The following is a 16,953-nucleotide window of genomic DNA, read 5'->3' on the forward strand; positions in this document are numbered from 1 at the left end:
TAAACCATTATGACTCCCTGGCAGCCGTCATACCACTCCTCGCACAATGATGTAGCGATTAAGCGGTGCGCCAATGTCCTGGGTGGCAGGTGCTGCCTTCGGTGGGGCTTTCAGACCCAAGTTGGTGCTGCCAGCATTATTTGCACGACCCTTCATTATGTTAACTGCCACCTGCCACGGTGGCCAGTTTTCTCAGAATCCGGCGGGCAGGTTCTGGTCACGCCAAAAGGTGACGAGACCCCTGTGGCCCACCGAGTTGCTTCTCCGGAGATTTGTCGCTTACAAAGCTGACCATGACGACGTCGTATATTCTGGAGAATGGGAGCCTTAGCTTTCGCGCTCTCGAGCGCATCGTCCTTTCTCCACGCGCGTCTTCCTCTTCACTTCAGAGGCGGAACAACGCACAGTGCGACCGCTGCGAAAACCGCACTGCTGCTCCAGTTGGATTAAGACGCAGAAGATCGACCGCGATTGAACGACAAAGAAAATAAACCCAGAGGACGAATGCGCTACACGCATACACTGAGACATTATTCGTCATTGCGGAAGTAACCTTTATACCCCGGAGACGAAGTTTTGTCAGCGAAAATCATAACTGCGGGCGAGGAAGCCATCTGCGCAGCTTAATTACTAAATCTTCAGCCGTCCGTAGCAAAGACAGCAGTGAACGGACGAACGACATAATTTTTACTGCCCCCTTAATTGCTTTGTTCCATTGTAACTGACCAGCTTTGATGTCATGTTTGCTGCTGATGAAACAATGCACTTTTGTAGTCGATGTATGCGATAGTACTCAGCAAGTTAAAATAAAAATGAGATAAGGTTGTTGATGAACACGAGCACCTTCGCTGTAAGTGCGCAGGCCAAAACTGCTTCTTCAAGACAGGCTTAAGGATATCGCAGGATCGGTAACTGAGAAAGCAGGAACATGTATCGGACGCTATTATAAATGTGTATGAAGGCGACTTGCGTGCTGCACGTAAAGGACAAACGGAATTCCCTTTCGTTCTAGTGAGTTTATGTTTTTTCCCTTTCCTCCCGAGCTTGGCCCAGAACCTTTCACTTTTCTATTGGGGAGAAATTTCAGAACGACGCTTAGCTTACATGATGTCCTTGCCTGAAATGAAGAGCCCTTCATGCTTCCGTAACTCAAGGAGGCACCGAAGGGAAAAATTGAAATCAAGGTTTTTAAGGCAAAAAAATGGCGCCATAATTGCCTCACATCTCGGTGGGCACCCAAACCGTGGAGTATGGGAACGGAAGAAGGTGGGAGTGAAAGAAGAAAGAGAAAGCGGTGTCGTCGTGAAGGTCTCTTTAACCATTTCGATCACCAGGTGATATTTTGACGTGCGCTGACAATCAACAGCAAATTGGGGACTTTTAGCGTTTCGCTTTCACCAAAACGCCGCCGTCGCGGTCGGACTCAAGCCCTGGAGCTCCCGCTGAGCGGCCATATAATTTTCGTTCCGTCTGTAGCCGCACCTTGGGCAAGAAGGGACTCAAGCGACAAGTAGCCGTTCGTAAGCGTCTGCTATTGGGAATATGGACAAATAATAGAAAAATATCTGTCTAATTTGCAAAAAAAAGCAATAGCACTTGCCCAACATTGTATTTATTTTGAAACCGAGCCCGTATAGGGCTCGTTTTCCATTTTACGCGCATTGTTTCCGTGCTCTTGATAGCTTGCCAGTAAAATATGGCCTCAATATATTCGATTGTTTCCAGTACACCTGTGGTGTATAGAGGGAGCAGTGCAGCGGCAGTAGCGAATGTTGGCTCTTCCGTTGTGAATTCGGCGTCGCCGCATACACCAGAGACGCCGTACTGCGCATGAGTAGAACCAGTTGTGCAGTGATGCTCCTGCACGAACCTGAAATTTTGCTTTACACTGATCTCCCTCTTCATTAATATCTTTAAAAACAGGTAACGAGTCACATAGTTATTCGCGACGAGCTGGTCACTGTTGGAGGCTGCCTATTTAGCTCTCATTCACGGCCGCCGATACACAGCAGGACGTCGTTAGGCGAGAAAGAAACTTTGCAGAAATATTGAAAACATTGCCACTCTGAGGAAAAAAAAAGTTTTGGTGTACCATATAGTGCCCTTCACAACTAGGCACAAAACCTTCCTTTCGTCAGTATAGTTCCTACGCAAAAATCCTCGCTACGTGCCTGCAAATAGTGCAGGTGTATAGTGAATTTGCATCGCCCGACCCTGTACGCAACAATTACTCGGAACAGTCCTAATGCATGGACAAACACGCTCACACCTATACACGGTCTCTTGTGTACATACATGGAAGCTCAAAGAGCGTCAGAGCTATCTAGGGTGGAGTTAACGCTCTAAAGAAGTGCCTCTTATTATTGTCTAAGCTGGAGACAACTTGTAGTGGGTACGCAGTAAAAGGTATCATTATGTGGCAATGACTTCTGAGCTAACCTGATTCGCGCGGGGTGCTAACTTCCGGTGGAAGCCGTTGCCCCCCGTTCTTGTAGCGTTTACAACATAAACACGCAAATTTATCCTGATGTATGAACATCTCGATATGTACAAATTCAGGTGAAAAAAAAAGACAGCATTAATACTTCGCTGTTATTTGAGGGAAATCCACACAGATGTCGCCTAAATGAACTCCCTGACGCAACCCAGTGACGAGCGGCGCAGCTACGATCCTCTTTCTGCCTCCTAAATAGCGCAGAGTACTTTGAACAGCACACGTGCGCTTCAGTATAGAGCGGCTAATTTCTAAACAGACGGATGGACCGAAGTGCACCATGACCCACAATATTTTCGCGCTCTGACTTTGCGTAGCAGGAATATATATTGTACTTCCATGTGAGGCTGTCGGTGCCTGAATGGCTATTAAAAGTGTTCATGAAATATAAAATAAACCAATAACTGACGGAAAACACGGAATAAACATCTCGTATTGCTCACGGTTCACATTTTTAAAGGTTTAGACAGAGACGAGTTTAGCACAGCATCCATGGCCTAATCCGTAAATAAATGACACGAGAGGGAAAACAAGAGGAAGGCATTTGATAAATGCGCCATGACTTACGGGAAATAACTACCGGAGTAGTCAGCTTATGAAGGAAAATAATGCATTTGGCGGAAGCGTAGCTTATTGGTCACGGACGAACGACATATGCACCAAGGTTCTAACTTTTCTAACCATGAATAAACGAAGACAAAGAACGCACTTGCACTAAAGGCGAAGCATGCTCAATTCCTTGTGAAATGCGTTGCAACAACTTGGTCATACTTTAAGTCAACGTTGGCACCTCCTTAGAACTGTCATCTTCATTAGCGCGATCAAGCAGCAGTATTCATTCCGTGGCCTCCTAATCGAATCCGCGGAAGCTCATGGGCTGGCGCAGAAATTTAAGAGTGGTACAATCCCCTTTTTTAGGCTGCTCTCTCTCGCATCGATTGCGGTTTAAGGACTAAACTGGAGCAAGTGGGCTCTTAAGGTGGTCACGGGTTTCGTAAGCTCAGACTGGCCGCTCTCTTCAGTCATGTGTGCAATATGTGCTCTGTGGAATCATGAGGGATGTGGCTTTCGGAGTTGATAGTGCTTCCGTACCCCTAATTACTAATATTTTTTGCTTGAAATGAATTGCAGGCAATGTCCAGAACGCGGTCTTCTGTACTGTGGTCCAGGGGCCGTAATTTGAAAGGATTTCGTTTTCCAGTCATTTGAATGTGCCATTTCTCGTACAGTTCCTGATGAGTTAGGAATTATCGACTCCAGTCGAAGCCATTGCCAAGCGCAGCTACTCTACGATTTTTAGCAAGCAGTGTTATAAAATACATTTTGAGTTGATGAAGGGTAAGAAGTCTAAAAGAATAGAAAATAGCAAGATTCCTTCCCTCACCGCCGACCGGCGCGGAAATGACCGGCCCAACGATGAATTTCGCATCCCAAGTTGTTCCTTCCGGCGCCACTTCTATTTCAAGAAATCAGAGCGTTGTTGTGCAATGAAATGGTTGAGTTAATGTTAAAACCTGGGCAAGTGTCATCCGTTTTCAGCCTATAGACTAGGACTTTCTTTTATAGAGCAGTCCATTTAGTGTTGAAGACAGGCCTCCCCACCAAAGAGACGTGGTATTTAACGCTGCAGAAGTGTTTCGCATTTTCAACAAGTTCACTAAGAGAGTCGTGGGTTAAGCAGCTACCGTCACAGATTCTTGGACACACATGCATGACCGCTGTGCTTTGCGGACATCATTACGAGAAAAACCAACAGTTCAAGCCGGAAAAAAGCATACTAAGAGGGGAATTTTTTTATTATTGATGATTTATTGTTTATGGGAGCTTAACGTCCTAAAGCGACTGAGGCTATGAGGAACGCCATAGTAAAGACCAGGAAATTGCGACCACCTAGGTTTCGTTAACGTGCACTTACATCGCACAGCACAAGGGCCTCTAGCATTTTGCCTCCATCGAAACGCAACGGCCGCGGCCGGGATCGAACCCGCGTCTTTCGGGCCAGTAGCCAATCACCATAACCACTGAGCCACCGCGGTGGCCCTCATTGAAGGCGCAGTCAAGAACTCAGTACTAAAACAGCGGACGAGTAGTTGCAAGCCAGTGTTCAAGATCACTTGCTAAACGCTAACGTCCTCCAGCATGGTCCACGCGGTGGTCCATGCCTTGGTCTTTATTTGCCGGCTCACAGCGAAGAATAGAAAACAGCTCTTTCTTCTCCATTAGAAGCGCAAGTTCAAGAGAGATATACTGAAGCCACGATACCAAGGTGTGGCGGCGCCGTCGTGTTCGGGAGCGAAGTGTCTGAATGAGACCAGCTTGTGAAACCTAAGCATTTTCTTTCCTTTATCGTTTTCCCTCTTCTGTAGAACTGAAATTCTAGGAATGAATGCGGAAGTATCCATAGCAGTGGACAAGGCTCTCGGCAAATTTTGGCAATGTTCGAGAACGGAGAATTCCATGCGCTACTCATACAGTACTTGCGCTCATTCACTCAATAACTAGTGGCGACTTTCTGTGAAGAAATTGGCGTAGGTGTAGTTTTGTTTGCAAACAAAACACTTTTATGAGAACTTTTTTCTCGACAGGTTCGGATCAAAGCTCTCAAATGTACTTTGATGTTGTGTTGCCGCAACCAGGATGGTCTAAAAAAAATGGGGATGAAATATATTGACGCTGTTGTATTAAAACGCGGCTACAATATCTCCACAAAATGCCCTTACATCCTTGAATAAAAGCACAAATGCTGTTTATGTCAGATCACACAGATTTTATTCGCTTAGGTTACCATTCGAAACTAACATTTTTTAACAAATAACCAAAATTAATCAAAGAAGGCGCCCAGAGTACCGCCTTCACCCAAGGCGCCAGTCCAGGGCCCGTCGGGAACGCTGAGAACGGCCAGCCCATCCACCTCCTGCGCAGTACACATAGAAGAAAGGAGAATACTTTTTGCTGTATTAACGACTCGCCCTACACAGATCGCAGTAGGCGGACACTGGCCGCTCAGGTTACAAAGGCTGCCGGAGTACCGTCAAGAATGGCGCCTGCATGGTTAAATGTACAGTCAATGCCCTGTGGTTACTCAAACAGCTTTATCAATATCACCTGCGGAAATAACACCCTGCGGCCCTTGGAACATCCGCAGTAGTCGATAAGGCTTGCTCCTGAACATTGCAGCCGGCGGGTTGCATTTTTCATCCGCGGCAGCCACGGTGGTTGCGCTCCGTAGAAGTGCGAGTGCTCATCTAGGTAAATTTTGGTCTGCGGTTATAATTCATAAGTGTGCCAGGAAGGAAAACGAACCCTTTGCGGAATATTTACTCAGGAAATTTAGGGTTTGAGGGGGTTCCTCCCAAAGCGATCCGAGCTATGAGGGACGCCGTAGTGAAGGGCGCCGGAAGTTACGACTGTCTGTAGTTCTTTAACGTGCACCGACATAACACGCAGAAGAAAGAGTCAAAGCAGGGTTTAACATCAGAATTAAGGCAAGGGCTGTGAAGGCCACGATGGTGCAAATGTTCCTGGGCTGATAGAATTTGTAGATTTGAGAAATTGTAGATTTAAGGCTCCCTTTCGGCGGGAGCAGGCCACGTCTGTGCCGTGACGAGTAACGCATGTCATATGTTCAAGTTTGAGATCAAAACACTATAGAAGCGAATTTTTAACGTGAATTAGAGGGCGCGGCGCATGCCTCGATCGACGGATGTTCAGAACGTAATTGGTTTTGGGTAAAAAAAAAATCTTCGTGTATTTTAGTACGGATTCGAATCAACGACTTCCGTCTCCACTAAAGCACGCTACCGACTTGGCCAAAAAGAAATATTTCCACAGCTTGGGTACAAGCGCGATTTATATATATATATCGTGTGGCCTTTAATGTAAAGTGACATCTTACGACTATGGCGATCAGTATGTGTGTATGTGTGCAAGCTTTAATTACGGAAGTAGTAATTAATCTAGCAGCAAAGTGCTTGTTAACTTTTCAAAGCCTCTTCGCTTCACGTGCCATAGTTGTGCCTGCATGCACCAGCCACCGGAAAACCCTCGCTAAATGATTTGCGCCGCCTCCCCAAATGATGGTGCACGTGCGGCGAAAAACCTGCGTCCATGTAGAACCCTGTCTTGTGGCCTCGTAACTGCCAGTGTAGTGCAGTCAGTACTAATCGATGTGTGTGTCTACAGAAGGAACATCGTGCGCATAAATTGCAAAGTGGAATAGTTCTAGGAAAAACAATGGTTAGTTTAGGTGGGCTTAATGTCCCAAAGCGGCTGGCTCAGGCTATGAGGGACGCCGTAGTGAAGGGTTCCGGAAATTTTCTCCCCCTAAGGTTCTTTAACGCGCACTGACATCGCACAGGACCGGAGCCTCTAGAATTTCGCCTCCAACGGACATCGACCACCGCTTCCGCGATCGAACCCGCGTCTTTCGGGTGAGCAAAAGAACGCCATATTCCCTGAGCCACAACTGAGGCGCTAAGAAAAGAACGTGAAGTTTTTATAATTGGGACAAATGCGTGAACCCGACCAAAAATAGTGACCGCGTGTGAAGAGATACCGCTGTAGGGAGCCATCAACGTTATCGCTTCGTGCCTTTATATAGGCGGAGCTTAACGCAAGCACTCCTCTTTTTTTTTACACGTACCCTGTGCTGCATGTTCAATCTCTAACTACGGTACCCCTCGGTGCCCCTCATTCTTCAGGGATGACTATGAAAAAAAAATATTGCACTATATATTAGTCTTCCACAGGCTTATTTTTATGCGCTGCGATTTGTCCTGGACAGAGCACTTGTTCTGGGCGATTTTTCTGTTTCTGTTCCCGAAAAACTCTGGCAGGAGCCATAACAAGGAAAGCGAATTTGTGAGAGCGCATTTCGCGGCAAACTAGTGCCTAGACTACAGTAACGTGTGGCACCGAAGTCTAACTGGTTACTCTGCTTTCTAGAGGGCGCCCTAGACCACACGAATAAAATGCTGCATTGCCAACAGCTCAGGAACTCTGTGTGGAAGGGAAAAAGTGAACATACTCATTCAAATCATACGGACATCACTAACACGAACCTGATGCTGTGTAATAAACATTCAGCAGCAGCCTCAGCGTTTTAGGGTGTCCGTCGGAAAGTTCGCATTCTCTTCAAGCAGTCCATCTTAATGAAATTGAAAATACCTATCCTTCATGCTGCTCGCCTATCTAAGCAAGATGCCAGCGTATACTAACATATACGCGATCTGCAATCAATACAGATGCTCTGCCGTATGACTAACGTCAGCGGAGTAGAATCGACAACGTAATGCTCCCCTTGGCTGCACGCGTCGCAGGAGAGAGCGGGTTGAGATGCGCGTGGTATTCGAGCGCCTCTAATACGGTGCACGTGTTTCAGACCTCTCTACGCATCAACCTGAAAGCAAAAGAAGCGCATCATACTTTCTCTACCCCCGCGCACGCAACTGCGGAAAAAGAAAAAGTTAACGCACGAAAGGAAAACAAAACAGGCCGGCATGGAGCACCACAACGATAACTAGAGAGATATCGATAACTAGACAGCCCATCTCCTTCGCAATGACGGCCATATTCAAGCAGCCTGAGTGACGTCATAAACCGACAGCGCAGTCGTCTGCTGCAGAACTGCGCGTGCACGGTCGGTGCGGTGACCGTTCGTGACACATTTTGGTGAATCCACCGAAATCAGGCAAAAACTGGACAGAAATGGAAGGGCATGGCCCTTTGTTGCCTTTGTCCCGCTGCTGTGACTACCCCTCACCCCTCCGCACCCCTATAGCTCGAACAACGAACCCACTCCCCTTTGCTTCGCTAACTACGCGTCGTGAGCAGTTCAGTTGTTCAGTCCTCCGTCGCGAGCAAGCATGCGACCCTCATGGAACGCGAGCAAGCTAGTGTTGCCCGACTACTACACGTTCAGGGGAACTTTTAATAGTTTAGTTATTAATTACTCGCTGCTCTAAATGAGGTAATATTTTGCCCAGTTGCTCTCAGTTACATAGCGAACAAAATTCCATGAACAACTTGAGTCCGAAAAATAGTGTTACCCCCCTTTAGTTTCTGCCAACATTGTTTTTAAGAAACTGCATATTTAGTCGCAGGCCTGCTGTTGGCTGAATCATTTTCTTCCTAGCCATCTTCATTTTTGCTGAGTCATCCTACATACGGCGCCTCCCTCCTCTCCCCTGCAATTGGCAGTGGGGAAGGGTAGAGGGGCAGGTGAAGAGGGAGACGGTTGACAGGTGGAAGGTGGAGAGAGAAAAATCCCCCTAAGCACACACTAGTAGGTGGATGTCTCCTACAGTGGCCGCCGCACAGAACACAGCCGGACAATGTTAACCTCCATGACTCTACTTAGCAATGGCATTACAAAACTAAAAGAGCTATGTATTCGTGGAAAACTGACTTTATTTAGCCAAAGGGCTCTAAATTTAAGCCGTTTGCACTGGAGCCCAATGCTTGAACTTTGTATGGTTTTGTGACAAACGTTAGGTGAGGCATGGAGACGACGCTGCTTTAAGACGTATTGGAGATCACCAATAACATGAATTCTCAGCAAAACCCATTTTTTATTTCTTCGAACAGCTTTTGAGAGAAGGCTTCGATGCTCAAGGCAAAACCACAAACAAAATGCAGGAGGGTGAGCGACGGCCAAAGAAAAATCTTATGTGAAGAAAGCCTAAGGAAGATTCGCTGAAAAGGGTGGACTACTAAGCAGATGTGCGGTGTATCACATAGGAGGAAAAACACTTACCAGTAATTCTGCAGGAAACCAGGATGGGATGCGCAAGAAGGTTAAACGCAGAGTCTGAATGGGAGGGGGCACCAAGTGTGTAAATCCTACCCGAAAGGTGTTGGATTTGAAGAGCCATAGAATTGGGAAGGAATTGAACCATGCATGAAGAGATGCCTTCCTCAAAAAATTGAAGTCGTCCCCTGTTGTCTGGCAAATGATCAGCGTTCCATGAAACACACGAGCGATCTGCACCTTAAGGCTAAGAGAAATGTGCTGAAAAGATAGAGAAGTTGCTAAGTACGATAAACCATCCGGCTTCATCTGGGATGCCCTCACGATGCACGCACTCACTCGATGTGCCTTCATGGGAACGGAATCACGGAAGAGCTACACTCTATGCTCCCTATAAAATACGCAGGCTGCAAGCGACCGCATTTTGTCGGGTTGCTCCCTGTCACTATTCCTGCGAGTGTGTATCAAAACAATGGGAAGCAGTATCCATTTAGGTGAGCGTACGAGATGCTAAGCTCACCGAGGCTCAGGTGAGCAGCAGCAGCAGCAGGGTAGCCGCGACCCGCGGTTCCGCGTGCTGCATCCGAGCGTCCTCAATGCCCGTGCACCTCCAGGCGTGAGGTGCACGTTGTCGTCGGCTGAGCCGACGCTGCTTTCTGCGGAACCACCACGCCGCAGGTGGAGATCCGTGCGGCGGCGCAGTTCAGACGCCTGACTCCCCGTACACCGGTGAGCAGAGCCTGGGCCGCTGGCTGCATGAGACACGTTACGCGACCACGTGTATAGTTACACTGGGAAGACGGAAACAATGCCCGTGTAGCTAACACCCACTTCGTAAAAGCGGAACTTCAGTTTCGTGGCAAAAAATAGGGTGCAGGCAGTAGTGATACTATCGATAGTTGATTTACTATCGAACCATCGATGGTAAAAAAGACAGTTCGATAGTACTATCGATAATGCGCTATCGATAGTACTATCGATAGTTAGTACTTTCGATAGTAGTATCGATAGTACTATCGATAGTTAGTACTTTTGATAGTAGTATCGATAGTAATATCGATAGTACTTTCGATAGTTCTATTGATAGTACAATCGATAGCCGTATCGGTACCCCTTGTTATATATAGTTCTATCGATTCTATAAAATGAACCACGCGTACCCACTGCATCCTAAACTTGGTTTCCCGAGTGTGTGGTATGGAGGGGATGGTATGAGTATCTGATAGGACTCGCCGATTTTCGCGGCCTACTCGTCATCGAACTCTGGAGACGTTCCGTACACAAAGTTTCTGGATAAAACGTTAGCGTGCGAATGTCCTAGTTGCAAAGCATGCGTTCGAAAAGCATTCTGCAGGGGCTACGTCAACAAGACGACATCTGCTGTGCACGATGGTGTCGTGCAAGCCAGCACAACTTGTGCTGTTTGTTCTTTCATCGGATGCAGTTCCAGGCATTTTTCCGAACTGTCCGTGAGCATGTTAAAAAACCAAAGCTGGTCGAAATTTACCCGGAGACCGCCACTACAGCATCCCTCATAGCATGAGTCGCTTAGGACCGTTAATACTCATGAGACCGTGAAACCAATCAGCTATCGCAAATGTTTTGGTTATATCGCTGGCCAACAAATGCATAATATCAATATTGTTACTATTGATAGTGTTACTAGAGATAGTGTTACTAGCGATAGTACCGCTATCGAAAGCAAGACTATCGATAGCGGTACTATCGCGAGTAATACTATCGATAGCAACATTATCGATAGTAATACTATCGATAGTGATACTATCGATAGTTATACCATCGGTAGTAGAATCGATAGTATTACTATCGATAGTAGACTAACGATAATACTGTTACGAGGTGGCAAGCCTAGAAAAAGGACGACATGATGACAGATGATAATATGATTTAATGGCAGTGGGCCTAGCGCGAGCGCTCCGTCCCGCGCCACTGCCCTCTTCTTCTTCGTAACATGACCCGGGTCTTCCGAGCGATCGTCCCGATCGATTGCTTAAATTTTCAATGATGAGGTGGCGATGACCATGATCACAAAGGACAGAAGAAGATGAAAGGCTTGCCACCAAGATGAGATGATCTGGTGAACGGTTGTCCCCGGAGCGTCAGGTCCAGCGGTCGCTCGCCACAGCCGAAGGTCAGGGATTAAGGACTCGCCGGACAGCTTGGGCGGGGGTGCCGTGTTGATTCGGGTCGTCGTCGGGTCATGCTGCGTCTGGTCCTGGTCGTCGTGTCTTGTGGTCGGGGCTGGGGACGGGGCGGGGGAAAGCGGCTGGTCGGTTCTGGTCTGGTCGGGCTCGGGTTGAGCCGGCGGCGGAGTCCAGGTCCCCTCGGCCAACGACGAAGGCGAGCAGAAGGTGGCGATGCTCCAGGGACCAGGATGACGATGTACCCCGCACCTCCACCAAATGTTACGAGGTGGCAAGCCTAGAAAAAGGACGACATGATGACAGATGATATGATTTAATGGCAGTGGGCCTAGCGCGAGCGCTCCGTCCCGCGCCACTGCCCTCTTCTTCTTCGTAACAATACTATCGATAGTATATCGATAGTAGCACTATAGATAGTTAAAAAAACTATCGACACTATCGATAGTCAAAATTCCGATAGTTTTGCATCACTAGCAGGCAGTCGTCATTTTCTCAATTATCAGAAATGTGCTGTTCGAGGACATGCATTAATAGAGGAAGAAAAGTACACATTAAACAATAATCAGCTAATGTTGCACATTACTCTTCCCTGTCCTACCCGATAGAAGAGCTTACAAAACCTTTCAAGAGAAAGTAAAAAGAATTGCGGGAATGCTCTCTCCCGTCTTTACATGGAAGCGATTGTGATTCAGCTCGGGACTGAAGTGATCACTTTTATGTGATGTCATCACTCTAAATTTGCGTCATGTAAACGTGACTTTGGCGTCACATCATAAGTCTAAATTTTGCAAGTCGTATCACGCGACTTACGTGTGACGTCATTACCTTGACACATAATTCATTTTTGCAAGTAATCTAATCATGATGCTTTCGTATAACGTAATCACCTTGACTCTGTGACTATCATTTTTTAAAGTAATCTTTTCATGTCACCCTCCCATTACTTCATTTAATTGGTGACGCTAATTAGTGATGACGTCGTTGTTTTTCGTTTAGTTATTTTGAACATAGCTAAACGTCTTATTTTTAATAATTACATTGTATCTAAACTGTTTTTATTGATTAACAGTGCAACGAGGTCATTATTCATCACGGCATATAACACCAGTAACTTATTACTTCTTTTCGTTAAACTTTCACACATTTTGCGCAAACGTTTTGCGGACAAGTTCTGCGGGCAAGATCAGGGAATGCAACTGAGCTATACAATGTTTTCGCGTTAATATTTGTAGAGAAGCACGGTCCATGGTCTTGATGTATTGCATCGCAACGCAGGAGAAGCAGCCATAGGAGTTGTGGATCGCCACTGACACGCGCGCGTGATCTGTCTCGAGCTCAAGAAAGCGTTCGAATGTGCACAGCTGGCACTCCTGTGCGAATCCCTCGTATTTAGATGCTTTCCGTAATAAGTACTGAGCACGTTCGGGTTCATTGAATTTCATCTGGAACCATGGCAAAATTTTTGATACGTGAGCCACTGGCTGAACCAGCGGGCGTCCGTGATTTTGTTTCTTCACGCAGAAACCACCTTTGCGGAATGAATCCACGCTAAGGTTGCAGGAGGTTGATGATAGACTGCTTGCTAAGGCTTAGAATGGCGAAATTCCGGACATGCTTTACGCATGTTGAAGGGCCAAGCGGCAGCTCCATGGCGAAGTCTTGACGGCGGAAAGGCATCTCCACAGAGCATGGCTTCTTAATTGGTTTTGAATAGTGCACATGCGAGACGTCCATTTGCATGTGTTTGCACATGCCACATACTACTCAAGCAAACCACATTACTACTAATAAGCCAGGCTGGAGAAAAGTTGCCACAAGTCAAGCTTCAGTTCAAAGCATTAGCAACGGCCGCATTGGGTTCTGGTGTGTAGCAAGCAATATTCACCCATAGACGGCCAGTGCAGTGAAAAATCTGAGTAGAGATCAGGGTAGATGGAGCTGCCGGGTGAGAAGGACGCTGCGTTTTGTCGGGTTTGTTTCGCCCAACAGCTTCAAGTCGGGAGGTGCGCACTAAGGGAACGAAGGTCAGACCATGCTACAAACATCAGAGCAAATCTCGATATTTGTCGACGTTCGTGACTGTCGGCAAAACTCACCAGAGAAGCTTTCGACGTCAGGTCGCCGTGGTGGTAGCTGGAAGGACACCTTGCAGCGCTGCCAAGTAGGGTGCACTTCCCGTGCATGCGGCCTCGGTGGCCGGCAACCTGAAGGGCTGAGCAGGCGGCCGTCTTGTTCTCCGAGTTTGCTGTCCTAGCGCCTGACCACGATGACGGAGCGATGGGCGAGCTCGACGACCGGCGCCCTTCCAGGTGAACGATTCGCCCAGGCTGCAGCATGGCCTCTCTTGCCGTGTGAGCACCCCACTTCCTGTAAAAACGCGCGAAGCCACGCACGTTGCAGTCGGTAGCCATGGCAGTGCCTATGTCGTAGCGGGCGGAGGGCCACTCAGGATGGCTATGCGAGAAACGCAGGGCATGGCCGCTCATCGCAAAAGAAGGGACCTGCGCCGTGCGCGTGCCGGAACGAAAGCCACGGGGCTATTCTTCGTTTTTTCTTCTCTTCTTTCTCGTGCAGAAGGAACAAAGCTCGATGGACTTGCGAAGGCCCAGTATTTTTTAGCGGCTGTATAAACGCAGCGCCCCAGGCAGAAAATACTGCGGGGACAAGGTATCAGCCAGCAGAGACTACAAGTAACAAAACTTTGATTTTTGAATGTGTCCGCGTTCATTTTAATTTCTTAGCACGAATCGTGAACATTTCAAGCATGTACTGCAAATGGTTGGCTAAATGCCTCGAACCTACCACAAGCGACAAGAAAGGCTAGCTTAATGCGCACATGTTTCTCCTGGGCGCCTATTGCCGCTTTCTTTATCATTGTGTTCAAGATGCGAATCTCCCTAACATTGTATCGATATATTCCTTGATTCACAAAAAAGAAACAGGTACAGGCCGTGGAATTTGTCCCAGTTGTTTGGGCGCCAAAATTTTAATATTCTTCGCCGCATACTATGCAAGCCGTAATAAATGGTGTGCCAAACTGCGATCTCATCGCATCGCCAGTTCTCGTTCTACCTTTTAGCTGATATAACAGCATAACCACAGAGCACACAACGTGCGGTTACGCTGTACCTGCAGGTCAATGAGAGTTAAAAGGAAGTACGGCTTTAAATTCACTTGCAAAAAATTTTGCATTACACATACGACTTCGGGAAACGTCTTTGTGCGGGCCGTACTTATGATTTGTGCGCGTGCTGTCCGCGTGGTAATTTAACTTCTTCGCGTCAAAGTATCAAGTGGCTTCTAACCCAGAAAATCGCCTCGTCGTTAATACGTGCCCACAAGTGTGAGCACGTGTAATTTTGCGCCAGTGTGAACTTTACCAATACTCTCTCCTCAACAATTAAGCCACGCCTCCCTCGGTGGACTCGTAAGACACCCACTCTTTAAAGCGCCATTGAATGATGTGGGAACTTCCAGATCCTTCTCTTAAATCATAATTATCTGCAAGACGTAAATAAACCGATTACTCCAGACCATCCACCTCCTTCACACACCGGCAGCCCTGGTAGGACGTTCAACGACCTGGCCGCAGGATGCGCCCAGCCACGCCCGAACCCTACTTCTAACAAAGTACATGTGCGCTGAGTACTTTTATTTGCAATATGAACTTTCAGCAGTTACAAAAACAGTCCTGCTGAAACGCTGGCCAAAGCATTTCTTAACTGCTATAATGTCTTCATCTTACATATATATTACAATGTATGAGAGGTCCAGTCTAATGCTAGAATTAGCCTTGATATGAGCTGACTTACTCGCCTCATTATGAACAGCACACGGCAGCTCGACCAGCTAGGCCTATATCATGTCTGAATCATGGTGCTCTCATTTTTTATCCAGAAATGAAACGTTTACCTGCAGAGATGCAGGCTAAAGCTCCCTTTGAGTGGCTACTTGCTGCATAACCTTCAGTCTTCTCTCCTTTCTCCGTTTCCTCCTCCGGTCTGTGGTTGTTCTGAATTACGCTAAACTACACGGCGTAATTTTGATCACTCAGATTGCATGTTTGTTTGGTGTTGTCATCTCAACAAAGAGACAGGGAAATCACATGCGCCTAACAGATTTTTTTTCTCCTGGTATTCCGACAACTACCTTGCTAATGTTTTACTTTATTCTTGTATATAAACTTAATGGCCCCTTGTCAGCTATTGTCTTGTTACTGGTACGTCCTCGAAGCCCTCTGCGCCTATTTCATTACTGGTCTATCCCCCTAAAATTAATTTTTTTTTGTAGTTAATTAAGCCATCTCCCCTCCACCCTATCCGTGGTAAATTCTTCATGCAGGGAAAAAGGAATTTTCACTTCTTTGGCAGACAAGACTATCGTGTAGTCTTCTTCTGTATCATCGTGCACTCTTGGTTTGGTTTTCTGGTTTATTGGGGCTTAACGTCCCAAAGCGACTCAGGCTATGAGGGGCTCCGGAAGTTTCGACAACCTGGGGCTCTTTAGACGTAATCACTTTTACTTTACACGCCACGGTGGCTCAGTGGTTACGGCGCTCGGCTGCTGTCCCGAAAGAAGCGGGTTTTGATTCCGGCAGCTGCGGCCGAATTTGGATGGAGGCGAAATTCAAGGGCCCATGTGCTCTGCGATGTCAGTATACGTTAAAGACTCTCAGGTGGTCAAAATTTCCGGAGTACTTCACTGAGCCTGAGTCGCTTTGGGATGTTAAACTTCCAATAAACCAATGAGCCAATCACGTTTATGTGCGACTGATTACCGAGCTCTGTTCCACAAATCCGTGCCAAACCAAACCGGTGACACATTGAACAGAAGAGAAAGGACTCGCTCTTTACCGCTTTTTTGGCGCAGCAGTCCACGAGACCTGGAAAATAACGGAGCAGATGGAGATGTCCTCCAAAAGAGGCGGCCACTTCGCGCTTGACTCTAAAGGCATCACTTAGAGTTACTATCTTCAAGCATGAGCGCTCCTGCCACAGCTAAACGGCGCAGTACGCTGCCAAGGAACTGTGAGCTGGATATGCTGCCACAGGACGCGCAGCAAGTGCCGGCACTCCGCCCCTGCGCAGTATATACCCCCGCACCGTGGCACACTGCTCTCTGAACAGAATTCCATGCACGTGGAATTTCTGAGTGCCCAACTGTCATGCGGCTCTTCACAACCATGGCATAATTCGTGGCGGCAGTTGGGAGACCATCGTACAAATGCCCCTTTTTCACGAAGCCCCAATTTGAAACGTAAAGTTGACGCAATAAATTTAAAACAGAAAGTCTTTGCAGTCGCCTGAACGCATATCAGTTGCACTCGCTTTAATACTCTGTTGTCCAGGAAGGAGAGGAAAGGCTGCCAATTCATCAGTACAGGAAACAACTTTTCAATCAGAATTTTTTTTATCAATCTTCAGGATAGACTGGTTAGGAATTCTAAGGAAAACCGTACAGTAAGAAAATGTAATGTGAATGTATGATTTGTTGTCGTAAAAAAGTAAAACCTTGGAGCAATCTGATGAACAAAGAATTTCTGAAGA

General features: G+C 47.0%; 1 pseudogene; it reads right to left on the reverse strand.

The window, feature by feature from the left end:
* Window positions 1-5,315: 5,315 nt before the first annotated feature.
* LOC149356206 (uncharacterized) lies at window positions 5,316-13,893 on the reverse strand (annotated as a pseudogene).
* Window positions 13,894-16,953: the final 3,060 nt, after the last annotated feature.

This window comes from Amblyomma mixtum, chromosome 3, assembly GCF_055824585.1.
Source record: "Amblyomma mixtum isolate Tamu chromosome 3, ASM5582458v1, whole genome shotgun sequence".
In the NCBI taxonomy this organism is placed as follows: Eukaryota; Metazoa; Arthropoda; class Arachnida; order Ixodida; family Ixodidae; genus Amblyomma; species Amblyomma mixtum.